Source organism: Strix aluco, chromosome Z, assembly GCF_031877795.1.
Source record: "Strix aluco isolate bStrAlu1 chromosome Z, bStrAlu1.hap1, whole genome shotgun sequence".
Lineage (NCBI taxonomy): Eukaryota > Metazoa > Chordata > Aves > Strigiformes > Strigidae > Strix > Strix aluco.
The window spans coordinates 77,107,613-77,122,875 of record NC_133971.1 but is presented as its reverse complement, the minus strand read 5'-3'; the positions used below and the strand labels follow the sequence as shown (position 1 = coordinate 77,122,875).

General features: G+C 44.9%; 1 long non-coding RNA gene across 1 annotated transcript; it reads left to right on the top strand.

The window, feature by feature from the left end:
• The first annotated feature begins 9,158 nt into the window (after positions 1-9,158).
• On the top strand, positions 9,159-10,913 carry LOC141918599 (uncharacterized). The gene is made up of 2 exons (XR_012621727.1): positions 9,159-9,641; positions 10,412-10,913. It is a non-coding gene; the product is annotated as an uncharacterized LOC141918599 (long non-coding RNA).
• The last annotated feature ends 4,350 nt before the right edge of the window (positions 10,914-15,263 follow it).

The following is a 15,263-nucleotide window of genomic DNA, read 5'->3' as shown; positions in this document are numbered from 1 at the left end:
TGCACATGGGTCAAGGCAATCCCAAGCACAAATACAGGCTGGGTGATGAGTGGATTGAGAGCAGCCCTGAGGCAAAGGACTTGGGGGTATTGGTGGACGGAAAACTGACTACTAGTCAGCAATGTGTGCTTGCAGCCCAGAAAGCCTGGACTTCATCAAGAGAATTGTGGCCAGCAGGTCGAGAGAGGGGATTCTACCCCTCCAATCTCATGAGACCCCACCAGGAGAGCTGTGTCCAGCTCTGGGGCCCCCAACATAAGAAGGACATGGACCTGCTCGAGCAAAGACGATCAGGGGGCTAGAGAACCTCCCTTATGAGGACAGGCCCAGAGTTGGGGTTATTCAGCCTGGGGAAGGGAAGACTCCGGGGAGATCTTGTAGTGGCCTTCCAGTACTTAAAGGAGGCTACAGGAAAGATGGGGAGGAACTCTTTATCAGGGAGGGTAGGGATAGGATGAACGGTAATGGCTTTAAACTGACAGAGGGTAGACTTAGATTATATATATAAAAGAAGTAATTCTTACTGTGAGGGTAGTGAGACACTGGAACAGGTTGCCCAGAGAAGCTGTGGCTGCCCCCTCCCTGGAAGTGTTCAAGGCCAGGTTGGATGGAGCTCTGAGCAACCTGGTCTAGTGGAAGGTGTCCCTGCCCATGGCAGGGGGGTTGGAACTAGATGATCTTTAAGGTCCCTTCCAACCCAAACCATTCTATGATTCCATGATTCTAATTATAGTAATTCAGGAACATAACCTGCCAGAAGATCAATTCTGCTAAAAAATGAGTATTGGGATCCTGTGACAGAAAACATAGCCACCCTCAAAAAATAGACCTCTCAAGTCTCTGTATTTCCAATCCACCTTGTAAATTAAATCTCTTAGTTTTCCTCCCCCTTCTCCCTTCCTCTTCCCTGGTCCAAATCCAGACCCTGTTATGGGAATATGAGAAGCAGCAGGACCTTCTTAACTCCTACTACCTTGACCAGATAACCTGTCCTCCAGTTTGTCTTGCCAACTCATTCATTCACATTGCATTTAGGCCAGTAGCCTTCCTTCCATTCATGCATTGTGTGTTTTCTACATACCAAAGACCATATTCTTTTATTGTTGACTATAACTGGATTATTTTTTAATCGCTTTTCAGCCCTGCCTTCAAAGAAACAGATGAACCTGGAGAAGGAGTGACAACTGGATGGGTATTTTTGCATGGAGAGATCACTGACTAAAGAGGAAGGTTACAGGCAACTCCCATTCCTTCACGTCCTTACCCTAATTCTCTGGACTAAGTGACTGATATCAACTAAAATTCTTTCTCTTGCCTACCCTAAGTATAGCCCCTGAATGTGTTTGCAAGTAGATAAATGTATTACAGAAACAATATAAAGATTTTTAAATCAGGAAGTTAAACAACTTTTTCTAGTAATGGTCCTAAATCTGATTTAGAGAACATTCACTATTCTTATGTTACAATCATTTATTTAACAGAAAGTTGGAAAACAAATTCTGGTCCTTAGAAAATCTTTATATTTTAAAACATCCTTCTACCCTAATGGGGTAAAAAATTAAAACCCATCTGTTCATTACTATGAAAGACAAAGTCTGAAAGATCTCATAGGAAATATAAAGAATTTTTTTTTTTTTTTAAATTTGATAAAACCAAGTAATTTGTTCAGCCAGTGCCAAAACATAGGCTGGTAAGCAATGTAAGGACTACACACAGTATTTGCCCTGTTAAAATTTGCATGATGTGAAAGAAAATAACAAATGGTAGAGTAGTCAAAACAAGGAAAGTAAAACTAATACATGATTTTTATTTGAGTAACTTAGAATTTTAATTTTAAACATTTTCATGAGGATAATCTTTGAGCAGAAAATATGAGAAGCTTTCAGCCTGCACTAATTGACCAGTATAAAGCTTTAATAGAAATGTAATAAATTAATGTTAAAAGATGGTATGTAATGCAGGAAGAACAGGTGCTAGTGTTCCTCACTAAGCCTGCGTTAATATGTAAAGGTGCCTGATTTTTCACTTCCGGACCTCTGAATTACACCCTTTCTGGACATCATCTAAAGAGAAGTATTCCCACAGAAATTCTAATTTGAATCACAATTCATGCTCAGCATCAGTAGGCTTGCAAATCACATTGCCTCAGCATATGTACAGAAAGAGCATGGAGGGGAGACAAGCAAGTATCAGGCTTTGCACCCATCTGTATCCATGTGATTTCCTACTGTTCTGCTTAAATGGAAAAGGCATCCCCTAGTTTTAAGGAAAAACAGAGCAAGACCAGAGCTATTAGCTCCCACAAACATGGCTTTTAAATTACTTGAATTTCTAAATAAAATGGAAGTTCTAATAAAATGGGGCCTTAGCTTTAAAAATGCAGACATTGAAAGGTTTTTGACAATGACTAATGTAAACTCACCAACTTTTTACTTTGTGGTGTATTTTGTTCACCAACACTCTGCCTCCCATATCCCACAGCAGAAAAATAATCAGCATCAGGGCCGACATTGTTTTACGGAAAATGTTTTCTGCAGGTCTGTTAGTAGATTCACATCTGAGAAGCCTTCAGTGGTGCCATAGAAGAATCTACACAAGGTAGGACCAAGAACAGTTGGCAGAAGTCACAGAAACACAAAACCAAATGTAACTAAAACCAAAAGTTCAGTTCCAAGAGTTTAATGCTGCTCAGTGGGATGTGTTTAACCAAGTGACAGCTGGGACCATCTGCAGCTACTTGGGCCAGCAAAAAGCTTGAAACAGTCTACCAGTATTTCTAAGATATATGGGGAATGTATAGTAAGAATGCTCCTATTCAATAAAACAGCTGAAAACAATTCCCGTAAGCGTACCTGAGCAGATGACAGGACTCCAGTGATCAATTACATTTTGAATTCTGAAGAGAGGTCAGACCTTTATAGGCCCTAGTCCATAACAAATATGACAAGGCATGCAAAAGGCTGCAATGCTTTTACTACAGTGTTAAATCCTTAATTTCTTTATTTGGAATCTGAACATACTTTGTTCACATTGTCACAGCTTTGTTCACATTTTAGAAGAATGATCCTTGAGTATAAACCATGTAGAAAGAGCTTTTTTACTTTTGTTCACAAACATTTTTTAAGAGTAGGAAACACACCCACACAAATCAGAATATAGAAACTAGCATAGTTCATGATGTGAGATTTTGAGGAAAAAATATTTATTGTCAGGCCATCAAATTTCAGGGTCGAATTGGGTAATAATCTAACATCTTCTGTGTTGCAAAAAGTATGACTAACCTTTTGGAAAAATTCTCTGCAGTATGAGGAGAAAGTTACGTATTGGAAATCATATTGCTTATGGGACAAATAGAGTGGATTAAGCCACACCTGGCTGAGGAGACAAAAATTGTATTTGAAATGTCTCCAAAGCTCATTAGTACCTTGATACCAAATGATTCAAAGCTATCTTTGACTTTAACTCAAGCTGTTGTCCTAAGCATGGCAACACAATGAGAATTAAAAAAGCTCCACAGTTGTGTACTAGAAAATGATACTGTTTCATTAATTTCATCACTTAATCAAATTAAAAACTTGTTAAATAATCTTTTTGATACCAGAGCATTTTGGAAAATGAAAAAGAAACAGACAAAACCAGATGGGAAACAGACTATAGCAGCCATGCATTACCCTTACATTTACAGCCAGGAGCGAGTACTATCAGAATAGTTTGTTCATTTGTATATGGACTTCTATGCTTACATCACTGCATTCAGTTTTACTCAAAGTTCGTGTAATAACTCGTCCATTAAGTTGATTTAAAAAAAAAATAAAAACAGAAATCTTACAATACGTAAAGTCTCCAGGCTGAGTCAAATCAAGCATAACCTAGCCTAAGACTTTGGTCAGACTTACAGTCAGATAACAAAAGGATAGATACTTGATGCATATATACAATACAAATCTACACAACTACTTGAAATTCTACTCACTGTAGAAGGTAGTGATAGAAGCTTGACAATACTAATTAGCAGCACTTCTTCCTTCTTCATCTTTTACTTATAAGAATCATATCCAAAGACTCAGCTTTTTTGGCCCATACTGCAACTCAGAATAATGTAATGTGTGTGTTCACATGCTGTGCTCAGCTCAGAGTTGTCCATTAGATGAAGACTGTGGAGGAAGAAAAAGATGATTGCCACAGTCACTGGCTCACCATCCTAAAACAAAACAACACTCAGAACCAAACCAAACCAAGCAAACAAATAAAAGAACAAAACAAGAAGAGGCAAACATTTTTTTTAATCATCGTACTTTCTACACAAGACTCATCTGAAAAAGATGCAAACTCCAAGAAACAGGAGTATCTTAGGGTGAACTGAAGCATAAAAACTGCCACTGAAAAACAGATATCCCTGCAGTATCCACACAATTCCGTACCTTCGCGATGCTGCAGACTGCAAATTGTGAATGATTTATTATGCTACTTTTTGCCCTAATAACAATGCTTTAACTCACCAATGCAAAAAGCAAAGAGATACTGTTCAGAGACAAGAGAATCCAGTGAAAACTGAATCTCATTTTGCCTGGAAGCCAAAGGTCTAAAGGATTTCCAGGCACACGCCTGTTTGAAAGGCAGAACCGTATTGCTTTGTTTTTCTCACTCTCTTACTCTCCCTCCTCTCCTGGCCCTCCCCCAGCCAAATCTCAGGTTTGTATTATCCAGTCCATGCGCTCCAGGCTTCTAGTGGGAAAACAAAAACACCCTTTGTTTTGTTCATACATTTACACATTACACGTGTAAATACATGCAAATTCCTGACCTTCTGACTAAAAATCACTGGAAAGTTGTTGATTCAAATATCCTTTTTCAATGCATCATCCCATGTTCTGGCATTACGGGAAGAATGTTCCTTTTACATGATGTGTTTCAGAACTTCCCTAATTGCTGGCACAAAATACGTCTGTTCTGCAATCATTGGCAAAATGGCCGCCTAGTTTCAGTGAACACAGGCTTTTACAATAGAAGCTTAAAAGTGCTTCTCCTGAGATGTTCTCCCACATCCTACACTGCAAAGTTTGAGTTTGGCTGGTCAGATTCTGACACCCATTGCTTTTCTTGAAGTACAGTTCACAAATAGCAGCCCTAAAGCTAATGGGAGAGTTTCAGAGCTTGCTCCCTTCTCCCTACCTTCCTTCCCCAGGAGAAAGGAATTGCTTTCTATGTAAGTGCTGGCAGTTACAACAAAATCTTCCTGCTCAGAAGTTTAAAAAGAAGTAATTCTAAACTTTCCACCTGTTGGGATTTCCTATGCCATGGAAATTTTGTTTCCTAGTTACCCATGAAAAGAGATCCCAGCATCCCAATTCCAACCTAATGATGAGACAAATCCTTGCATTTATCATTGCAGACCCTGCCTTTTTTGTGAGTTACTTTCTTGAAGGAAATGAAGGGGAACTGGTGGAGCTCATTCACGAAGTCCCTGAAGCACTCCTTCCTGTCCCATCCTTGCCTGTAAGAGCAGATATGGGTAAGAGTAATAATCTTTCATCTACACTAGTGGGTTACATCAGTAGTTTTACATCTTAGCATTAAAAATTATAGAGTCATAGAATTGTTTAGGTTGGAAAAGACCTTTAAGACCATCCAGCCCAGCTGTCAACCTAACACTGCCAAGCCCACCACTAAACCATGTCCCTAAGTGCCACATCTGCAGGTCTTTTAAATACCTTCAGGGATGGTGACTCAACCACTTCCCTGGGCAGCCTGTTGCAGTGCTTGACAAGCCTTTCAGTGAATAAATTGTTCCTAATATCCAATCTAAACCTCCCCTGGTGCACCTGGAGACCATTTCCTCTTGTCCCATGTCTTGTTACTTGGGAGAAGAGACTGACACTCACCTCACTACAACCTCCTTTCAGGTAGTTGGGAATCAGGGTGCATGTGCACTGATGCCAGGCTGGCACTTCTCAGGAGCCTGCAGGACTAGTGGTATGGTGAATTCCTTCATGAACATCTCAATGACCAGCATAAATTCAGAGTCACAGAGAGTGCCATCACAGATTTGTCTCTACCTTCTTTGGTCTGAAGTGCAAAGCTAGTTGAAAATGCAGCTGTCCATAATGTGATTACAGCTGCTGTTTCCTGCTTCCCGTGTTTTTTTGCTATTTTATATACAGCAACTAGAAGGGCTGCTCTGGGTATTCATGGTATCAGCATTCCTGGTGCAACATTTTAGATGGAAAGAAATCAGCAGTAAAACTTGCAAGTATACTCCTGAAAGGAGTCAAAATCTGTCTTCCAAGTTTGTTTCCTCCAGTTTTCCTCTGGATACTTCTCTTTATTTTCGGTTTGCTTCTACCACAATCCCGCCAAGCAAATAACATGTAAAGCTGCAGTGACTTAGAACCTCTCCTTCTAAGTGAAGTTTGAACAAATCATTTACCTATTGCAGCCAAGTCACAGTTTCTTCTAGCTTTGACAATATAACCAAGTGGTAGGAGCACTGGGGTTGTTGAATTTCCTTTTAAATTTAATTTTTTGTCTTTCTTATGATGGAAAAAAAAGAATCACTTTTTCTGAACCTTGCTGGATCTTGCAGTGCGTCATCTCCAAGGAAAACAGCAATGGGAAAGTTGAGTCTGAATGCCTGCAGGTCTTGAGGAACCAAGTGGAAGGGAAGGATTTTCTACACCATGAAGTATTAATTGGTGCTTTCTTCTGGGAAGTCAACACACAATCTGTGGTAAGGAGCAACATTAAAACTTTGAGAGTCTCCTCACATTAGTCTGCTCAATTTTCATTATGGAAATGCTAGATTCTGCTTTCCTTCATCTTATTAGGCATTCCATTTCTCTCCAAGGTCTTCCTTAGTGTTTTCAATGCCATCACTTCTGGGTTTAGGGAAGAATAAAATCAACAATCAAAAAAATCAAAACAAAATGGGGGAATGGGGTTGTGGGTTGGAAAGAGAGAAAGCCCAAAGCTGCTGAAGTGCTTTGTAGCTGGGGTTGAAATCCCTCTGTTCTTTGCATTTTGGAATGTGACAGTCTCAGAACTGCAGAGGTGTCACAACCTCCTAAGAAGGAAAATTTGCTTCAGATGCAGATTCTATGCATACCATTGCCTTTGCTTCCAAGGTGAAGATGAAAAGTAAATCAATTGCCTTGTCTTTTGGTACAAAGCCACATGAACTAAGGAGAGTAAGTGTGCCTGAGACCTTGGCCTTAGTTGCCCAAGGACTGCTGTGAAGCACCTGCACAGGGAGAAGGAAAAACTGGCAGCTTTACTACCAAGACCAAAGCTGCACATAAGCCAGTGTCCTGTCTGATAGCAGCACATGGGAAACAACCAGAGGAAGACAGCAAGCAGCTGGCAGTCTTTCTTCCATTGAGTCTTACCTTCTGGCTGTAATGGGCTCTACCTCTGTAAGCAGAGAAGGTGTCTTCCTACCTGATGGTCCTTGGAATTTTCATCCCTGAACATGTCTGGAAGGTCTTAAAGATTAGGTTTCTAACAGGTGCAAAGTGCCCTGTGCCAGCCATTATAACTCAATGAAACGACATTTCCTATGGCCGGAACCTGGCCCTGATTGCCTTGAGCACCACGCACCGTGCTGAGCACACACAGAGGCCTATCACTCTCTTTATGTCAGTGCTTTCCTTTCAATTCATCATTGAAATCATGTTTTGTTCTCTTTGAGCCCAGCTCTGCATTGAGATCTGCAAACATCTCAGCAGTTTTGACCTCCACAATTGCTTTAGGCAATCAGTGGTGCATCAGCTGCAGTAAAGGAGTGACATTTTGCTGGTACCCATAGAGACAGATGTTTTCCAGTCCCTCCGTGAAGACTGGGTCCATGTCTACTGACACACAAATCAGAAGAGGGTGGGATAGGATGCGTGCTGCCAAAGAACTGAAGATTTATCTTAAGTATTCTGAGCTCAGCAGGAGTCCACTGTCATCACCATCGAGAGAAAAGGAGTTGAGCCAATGCTAAAGGCTTAGGCAGAGCTGAGGCAGGGCATATTCACAAATTGCTACAGCTCACCACATCATCTCCTTTTCTGGAGAGGGATGATGTTCTTGTCGCTTACCGTCAATAGTTCTCAAATAGTCGAGGGCTTTGAAGCAGGATGAGATGTCTTGGGAGAAATCAAAGACATCAACAGAATGGCATTTGGTGTAACTTCAAACAGTGAGGCTTAGGTTCAACCAGCCTGCTTGGGCTCAGGAAAATTAGGTCCTGGTTGCTCCCCTGTAGTTGCCACATAACCAAAAAAGCTGTTTCCTTCCCTGCCTCAGGTTCCTCGTCAGCACCAAAAAGAGCACTGCCGGGTCAGCTGGTGGCCTCGAAGAGTCTCCAGAGCTCAGTCTTCCCCACGTAAACATCTCTCCATGTGCATTTGCTGGTGCCGGGCAGTCAGGTCCTGCCCGTGTCTTTTGGATGCTCCTTCCCATGGGTCACCTCAAGACCTGGAGGCACTTGGGGCACAGAGCCCCCCATGAGAGGCAGAAGAACTTGCCTTTCTCAGGGGAAGCAGCAGCTCACTGTGGCTCTCGGTCGCTGCTGCATGGGAGAGGACAGAGACGAAGGAGCCCGGCCATCGGTGGCTGCCCACTCGCCCCGCTCCCCCCGGCACAGGCCTCCATCGCACACGGGCTGTGGGCCGAGCAGCGGGGAGTGGGAAGAAGGGCTGGCGGCACCAGGAGACGAGAGCCCAGGGCCTGCCGAAGTGGTCTGTCACTGCAGGCCCGCGGCCTCCTGTGGCTCGAGCGGCACCTGGCACGGGCCGCGGGGACACCAGGCCCCGGCACTTGGCCGAGCGCTGTCCCCAGGGCACCAGAGCGGCCCTCGGGAGGGCGGCACGGCCCCCGCTCCTGCCGCATCCCGCCGGGCCGCGCCGCGCTCGGGGGAGCCGGATGCGGCCTCGGGGGCGGGGAGCGGCGAGTCCCTCCAGGCGCTGCCCCGGCCGCGGCCTGGCCGGGCGCCGCAGGGGTTCGGGGCACGCGCGGTGTCTGGGGGACACGGGCGGTGCCGGGCGGGGGGACCCCGCGGAGCCCCCGGCGGGTCGTGTCGGCCCCGCGCGCAGCGGCCGCGGACGAGGGGCGGGGCGGGCGCAGCTGCCCCCTGGCGGCCGGCCCGGCGGCTGCGGGCGCGCGAGCCCCGCCTGAGGAGCGGCGCGGGGCGGCCATTTTGTTGGCGGTCCCGGGGCGGTGCGGCCGGCGGGGCGCGGACCCGGCGGGGGTCTGGCGGGGAAAAGGCTCCGCCTGCTCCGCTGAGCCGCGCTGGTGGCTCACGGCAGGCGGAGGCGCTGGGGCTGTTTGGCGCTGCGTCCCCCCGCCCCCCTCGGACACCGAGCGATGGGTTCTGATGTCACCGAGGGATGGACTGCGACATTCCCAAGCGATGGATGGTGACCACGCGTCCCTCGCTGCTCGAATCCGGGCACCAAGTCTCACCCAGCTGGCTCGTGCCCGCGCTCCAGCTGAGCGAGTATGCGAGGTTGGAGTGTTGAGCGAGGCTTTTGCTGGTGCGGCGGGAGTTCCTCACTGCAAGTGAGGTCAGTGCCCGACCCCAGAGCCATTGAAGGATTTTCCCCGGCCCTGCCGGGTTCAAGCAGCCGTGGCACCCAGGAGGCGCGCTTGCAGCAGCAGAGGTGAGCTGTGCAGGGAACTGTCACCCGGGGGAGCTGGGAGGGTTTCCTTCTTGAAACAAAGAAATTAACAGTCAGAATCCAGTATAACTGTTAAGCAGGTATTCTTTTATTTGCTGCGCTGGGGTTGCTCTGGGGATTCTCCACCATAAGGGCTCCGAAGAATTAGCAAGGGACAACAGTTTACATACACACAAATCAGACATAGTCACTAGATTTCCTAGAAAGGGGTATCTCAATGAGTTCCCGGAATGCATTTACATAATCCGGGCATGAGTAGTGAAAATAGGGTGAGGGTCTTTGGTGGTCGAGGGAGGAAGTAAGTAGACTTCACAGTTTGCTAGTTGACCCTCTTTCCGGAGCATGTGCTGTAAAGTCAAGTCCAGGTGTCTCCTTCCTAAATCAGCAAAATCAGTTTCCCTATAACAGGGTCTCTGTGCCTCTTTGTTCAAACTCCCCCTTATCTCATTCTAGGAGTTGCCCAAGTGTCCACAGAAGGCCTTGAGTCTGCTATCAGTGATTTACGTAGGGAGCCTAATGAGTGTTTCAATCTTAGCTAAACAGACAAAGGGACCTAAGGAAACAGTTGAGAAGTCAAGATTCCTTGAGAAACAAATGAAGCAAAACACAAGCAAAGCTTTCATACATCACATCACATTATAATTGTTAGAAATTCATTTGTTTGAGCCCTTTCATTCCCTTCCAGGGGCCTGGACATTTCTTCCACCCCTCCCTGGAGCAGCAAATGACTGTGGCCTTTTTTCCTTTTCTAGTGTGACTAGTGTGCAGCGGCAGTGAGCAGGAGCAGCTCGACATCCCCAGCTCCCCCCAGCCCACCGCAGCATGTGGAGAGCATGGCCACGGAGCTGGAGAACTGCTCTCCAGTATGCCTGGACAGCTGGGAGAAGCCCAGCTACGTACTGCCATGCCTCCACCAATTCTGCTGCCCGTGCATCATGCGGTGGGCTGAGAGCAAGCCCGAGTGCCCCCTCTGCAAGAGGAAGGTGAGATCCATCTTGCACTCAGTGTGGGCAGACGACAGCTTTGAGGAGTCATCACACCACCTGCAGCACCATCACTTATCGTCCGCCTGACAGGAGGAGCTCGCGGACACCCAGCCGCGCCCAGCTGTCCGTGGCTCCGGTGGGCGGCTTCTGTGCCTACGTCTGGGCATCCGTCTTCTGCGACTGGCCCGCAGCCCTCCATCCCTTGCTGCCCTGACTGCATCAGGTGCTGGGGCAGCTCTTCAAGGATGCCCAGGAAGCAGCAGCAGTGCAGAGCCTCGTCTTATCTAGCCTGCACTACTTTGGCCCGGATAAGGAGGCTCTGATCCAGCTGCTGTGGGACACCCCAGGCAGGCACATGAGGAGCTTTGTCCATCAGCTTGTGCACACCGTCGTGTGCCGGTGCAGCGGGGAGGCCGGACGTCAGATGGACCACGGGACGCCCGTGCTGCCGGGGGGTGGGAGGGCAGTGCCAAGGCTGCTCCCCGCCCTGCTGCCTCCCAAGGGGAGTCTCCTGCCCCCAGCCCAGCCCTTCAGGGGAGCCCAGAAACCCCCCCAGTTACCCCATTCCCACCTATGGGGAGCAAAAAGAGCTGCAGGAGGACCCAGAGGAGGCTGTGCCTGGGCCCTCCACTCCCAGCTGGGGCAGCCAATGGTCCCCTGGGGGGCCCCAGTGAGCCCCAAAGAGGAGGGCGGGAGCCCTGAAGACCCCTCCCAGCCCCGCAAGAAGCCCCCCTGCCATCACCAGTGACCCTGGGAGCGTCCCTCAGGGGCCCTGGTTTGGCCGGGCTGGCAGCTGGGGCTCAGGATGGTCCCCAAGAGATCCCAGCCCCCTAACTCTAATTATTGTACAATAAAAGAAATAAAGGCATCAAAACTGCAGAAAAAGTCTCAGTATTACTAACAAAGCAGGTGGTGTTGCTTTCCACATGTGTGGGTGGGGTTTCTGGGAAGAAATTCGCAGTCTGGTCTTGTCTTTGGTTTCCAAAACCAAGGCCTGCAGCCATGAATGACATGTGGGGGGGCTTGTTCTGGCCTGTTACAGTTCAGAGCCGGCAAGGAGACCAGCAGGCTCTCAGTAGTCTAGGTCTAATTATTAGACAGGAAATAAAGGGTTGAAGACAACAGAAAAAGTCTTCACCTTTACTAACAATACAAACAACCCCAGCTCTCTCAGCCTCTCATAGAGGAGGTGCTCCAGCCCCCTGATCATTTCTGTGGCCTCCTCTGGACCCGCTCCAACAGGTCCAGGTCTTTCTGGAGCTGAGGACTCCAGAGCTGGACACAGCACTGCAGGTGGGGTCTCAGGAGAGCGGAGCAGAGGGGGAGAATCCCCTCCCTTGATCTGCTGGCCACACTTCTCTTGATGCAGCCCAGGACATGGTTGGCTTTCTGGGCTGTGAGTGCACATTGCTGGCTCATGTCCAGCTTTTCATCCATCATATTCAAAGACAACTTTTTTGGGCCATAGTCCAACTTGGACTGTGTGTGTGTTCACATGCTGTGCTCAGCCCAAAGTTGTCCATTAGTGAAGAGCGCAGAGGAGGAAAACACATGACTGCTACAGACCCGGAAATCAAAAATTTTACAAGACTCCTTTATACCACAGAAGTCCATGGCTGACATGAAGGACAGCTCCTTGGCCTCTCAGCATAGCTATAGGAACAAGACAGACCAGAGGAATTACTCCCTGAGTCTTTGAAGCTGACTTACTTTCTGATAACCTCTTCATTACATTCTTTACCTTGAAAAGTCCATAGTCTACTTTAAAACCACTTTTTCTGCTTATTCACACTGAGCGTGCCTCTATTTTTAACAATTTATAAATCAAAAAAATGAACTCAGTTGACAATGATTTTTGTAAATGATCTATACAATCGTATTTTGAGACAGAAAATTGCCGCTAAGTTCCTCTTGTACCATTAATTTCATTTAAATGTAAATTATTTCTATATTTTCATTAATTTATTCCTATATTTGGGAAGAAGAATAGACCTTGAATCTAATCAAGTCTGCTGTATGCTAAAGGTAGGCTATGGAATATACTGGTGAGAAGAAAATTAGCATGTCTCCAAGCCCATTGTCCTGTATCGCTGAGGTCTTCCACATACATTTTTAGTCCATTTGGCTTCCCAGAATCATACTTTTCCTCCAGGAAAGATTCTCATACAGTAAAAAACTACTGCCATGAGCCTCAATAAATTTATTTCAATCATCTGACTAATACCTCAAGAGATATCTAGGTCTAGCAACAGCTGCTAAAGCTAGGAAGGATATATGGGGTATTTGTCCCAAGTCGTCTGTTTGAGACACTGAAGAGGGTCTTGTTCTTGATACATCAATATTCTCAAAACACTGTCATTAATATATCACACTCAGCTTTTGCTATTTGTGTTCCACTTTTGGGAGTGATGGGATGTAACGTAAAATACTGCCATTTTCCTCAATACGGGATGTAAACCCAAAAACTCCGTCTGAAGGTTTTCTTCTTTCTGGAAAAGAAGTTTCATGGGAAAATGCAAACATAGGTATTTCTTTGGTCCAATACATGCAATTGCACATTTTTTTCATTTTCCCTATGAAAAAATGAGTTAAACAGTACTAAGACATTTCATCCAGATTTACTGCTGGGAAGCCACGTATTTAACAAAGATAGTAAGCTGGCCAAGCTAAGGTGTTGTGTAATGTGGGACAGACTTAATTAACCAACTTCTGCCCAAACAGATTTTGAATGCTTTCTTCTCCACCTCATTGTGGTTTATCCTTACAGACTCTGGCCATTCTCATGGATTTAGCCAGAACTACTATACTGCCACAAATATAAGGGGACTTCAAATACAAGGCCATTCTCATTTTTCAAAGGACACACAGAAAAATTAGCAAAATCTATTAAAAAAAAAAATCCCCCCTGGTACTCCTCAGACCATCTCCTCCAGCCACAGTCTCAAAAGCCCTTCCTACTCATGCAGCCTGTAACACTTCTTACTTTCAGCATTCAATAAAATATCAAATAATAATCAAGAAGGCTCCATTAAAACCAGACAAAAACCAGTGGAAGAAGGAATCAGAAAAGAACAGAATGACTCTGGAAATTACCGGGATTTACTGGAAGTTGTTTTAATAAACTAAAAATTAAAAAAATCAAGCAGAATCTGCCATAGTGTAAAACACCGTAAGATACCATAAACAAAAAATACTTCCTATATATACAAAATATTTAATAAGAGTTTAACATACATTTACAATTTTTTTCTAACCTGCTTATTACATTTTTCAAATATAGACAAAACATTTAAAAATATACATAAGTATGATGAGGAATTCGGTCCTTACAGACATTTCTGAAACAAATTAAAAATCCTTTGTCTATTTAAGCAAGGACTTCGCCTCGTTACCAGATCTGATTTCAGTAGGTATTAAAACAAGAGCAACCTCAATCATTTGTCTCAATCATTATTGTCATACAATGATATAGGCAGGAAGGAACCTTTGGAGGGCATCCGGTCCAACCTCCTGCTCACACCAGGGCCAACTAGTTGCACAATGGTCACTGTATTATCTCTCAGCTGTCCTGACAGGTATAATGTGAACAAACATACCATTGAATAAAGTTTAAAATAACGGAGCACTGTAGTAGCTTTGACTAGTACTGTATACAGTTTAGATGTACATTTTAAAATGTGCACAAAAAATCCTGCACACTGTTTACCCTGTTGCTACCAGCAGGCATCTACAGCAGCAACCGACCATGTATCATCTACGTGCAGCTTACATCAACATCACTTTGCTTTTGTGAAGTATAAATCATTGCACCAATCATGCTTAAATGTTCAAACGTAATTTAAAGTTCTCATTATCTGTGCTATATGGTATGCCTTTCATGATCAAAACATCTTTGTCTTTATAATTTTAATGAGATTTCTCTTGAATGTGCCTAGAGAAAATGCTGCATCTCCAGGCTTACTTTATTCTTTAGTTTCCAGAGCCAAAAGGGAGACCTCCTTCATTAGACTACTTTGATACTTGGGTGGTACTTGATTATTCTGGGTGATTTTGTGCAAGTCATTCCATCACCCTGGTAGCAGTATCACCCAGTGCCAAGGCCTCTCTTCCAACAGTGGTTTCACTATTTATGCTTGTCTATCTCAAATTATCTACAACTGTTACTTACAATCTCAGAGCTGGTACAAACCTTGATTAACTCATGTAGTCAAAGAACATGGAGGTCCTTTGTAAATAGTGAAAACTAAACATAATGCAGTGGTAAGTATAACCATGTCATATAAAATGGTCACTGCCAGAGTGGCAGAATAAGGAAACAGTCACTAATGCCATTATTGTCATTATTATTGTTGCCATTAGTTGTACTAATTTGCATTAATGTCAAAATAGTGTTCTTAGGTTCAAACAACTAAAAGCAAATTTTTTTAAAACTCCTACCTAAGATGACAAAGAATTACCATCAATGTGCAGTCCTTTCCTTGTCTTCCACCTCTGAAGTAAACCAGTCATAATTGCTCCATATATATACAACCCAGTAGCAAGATCTGTCATGGCTACTCCTGGTCTAACTGGCTCACTATCCTACAGCAAAACAACACTCAGAACCAAACCAAACCAA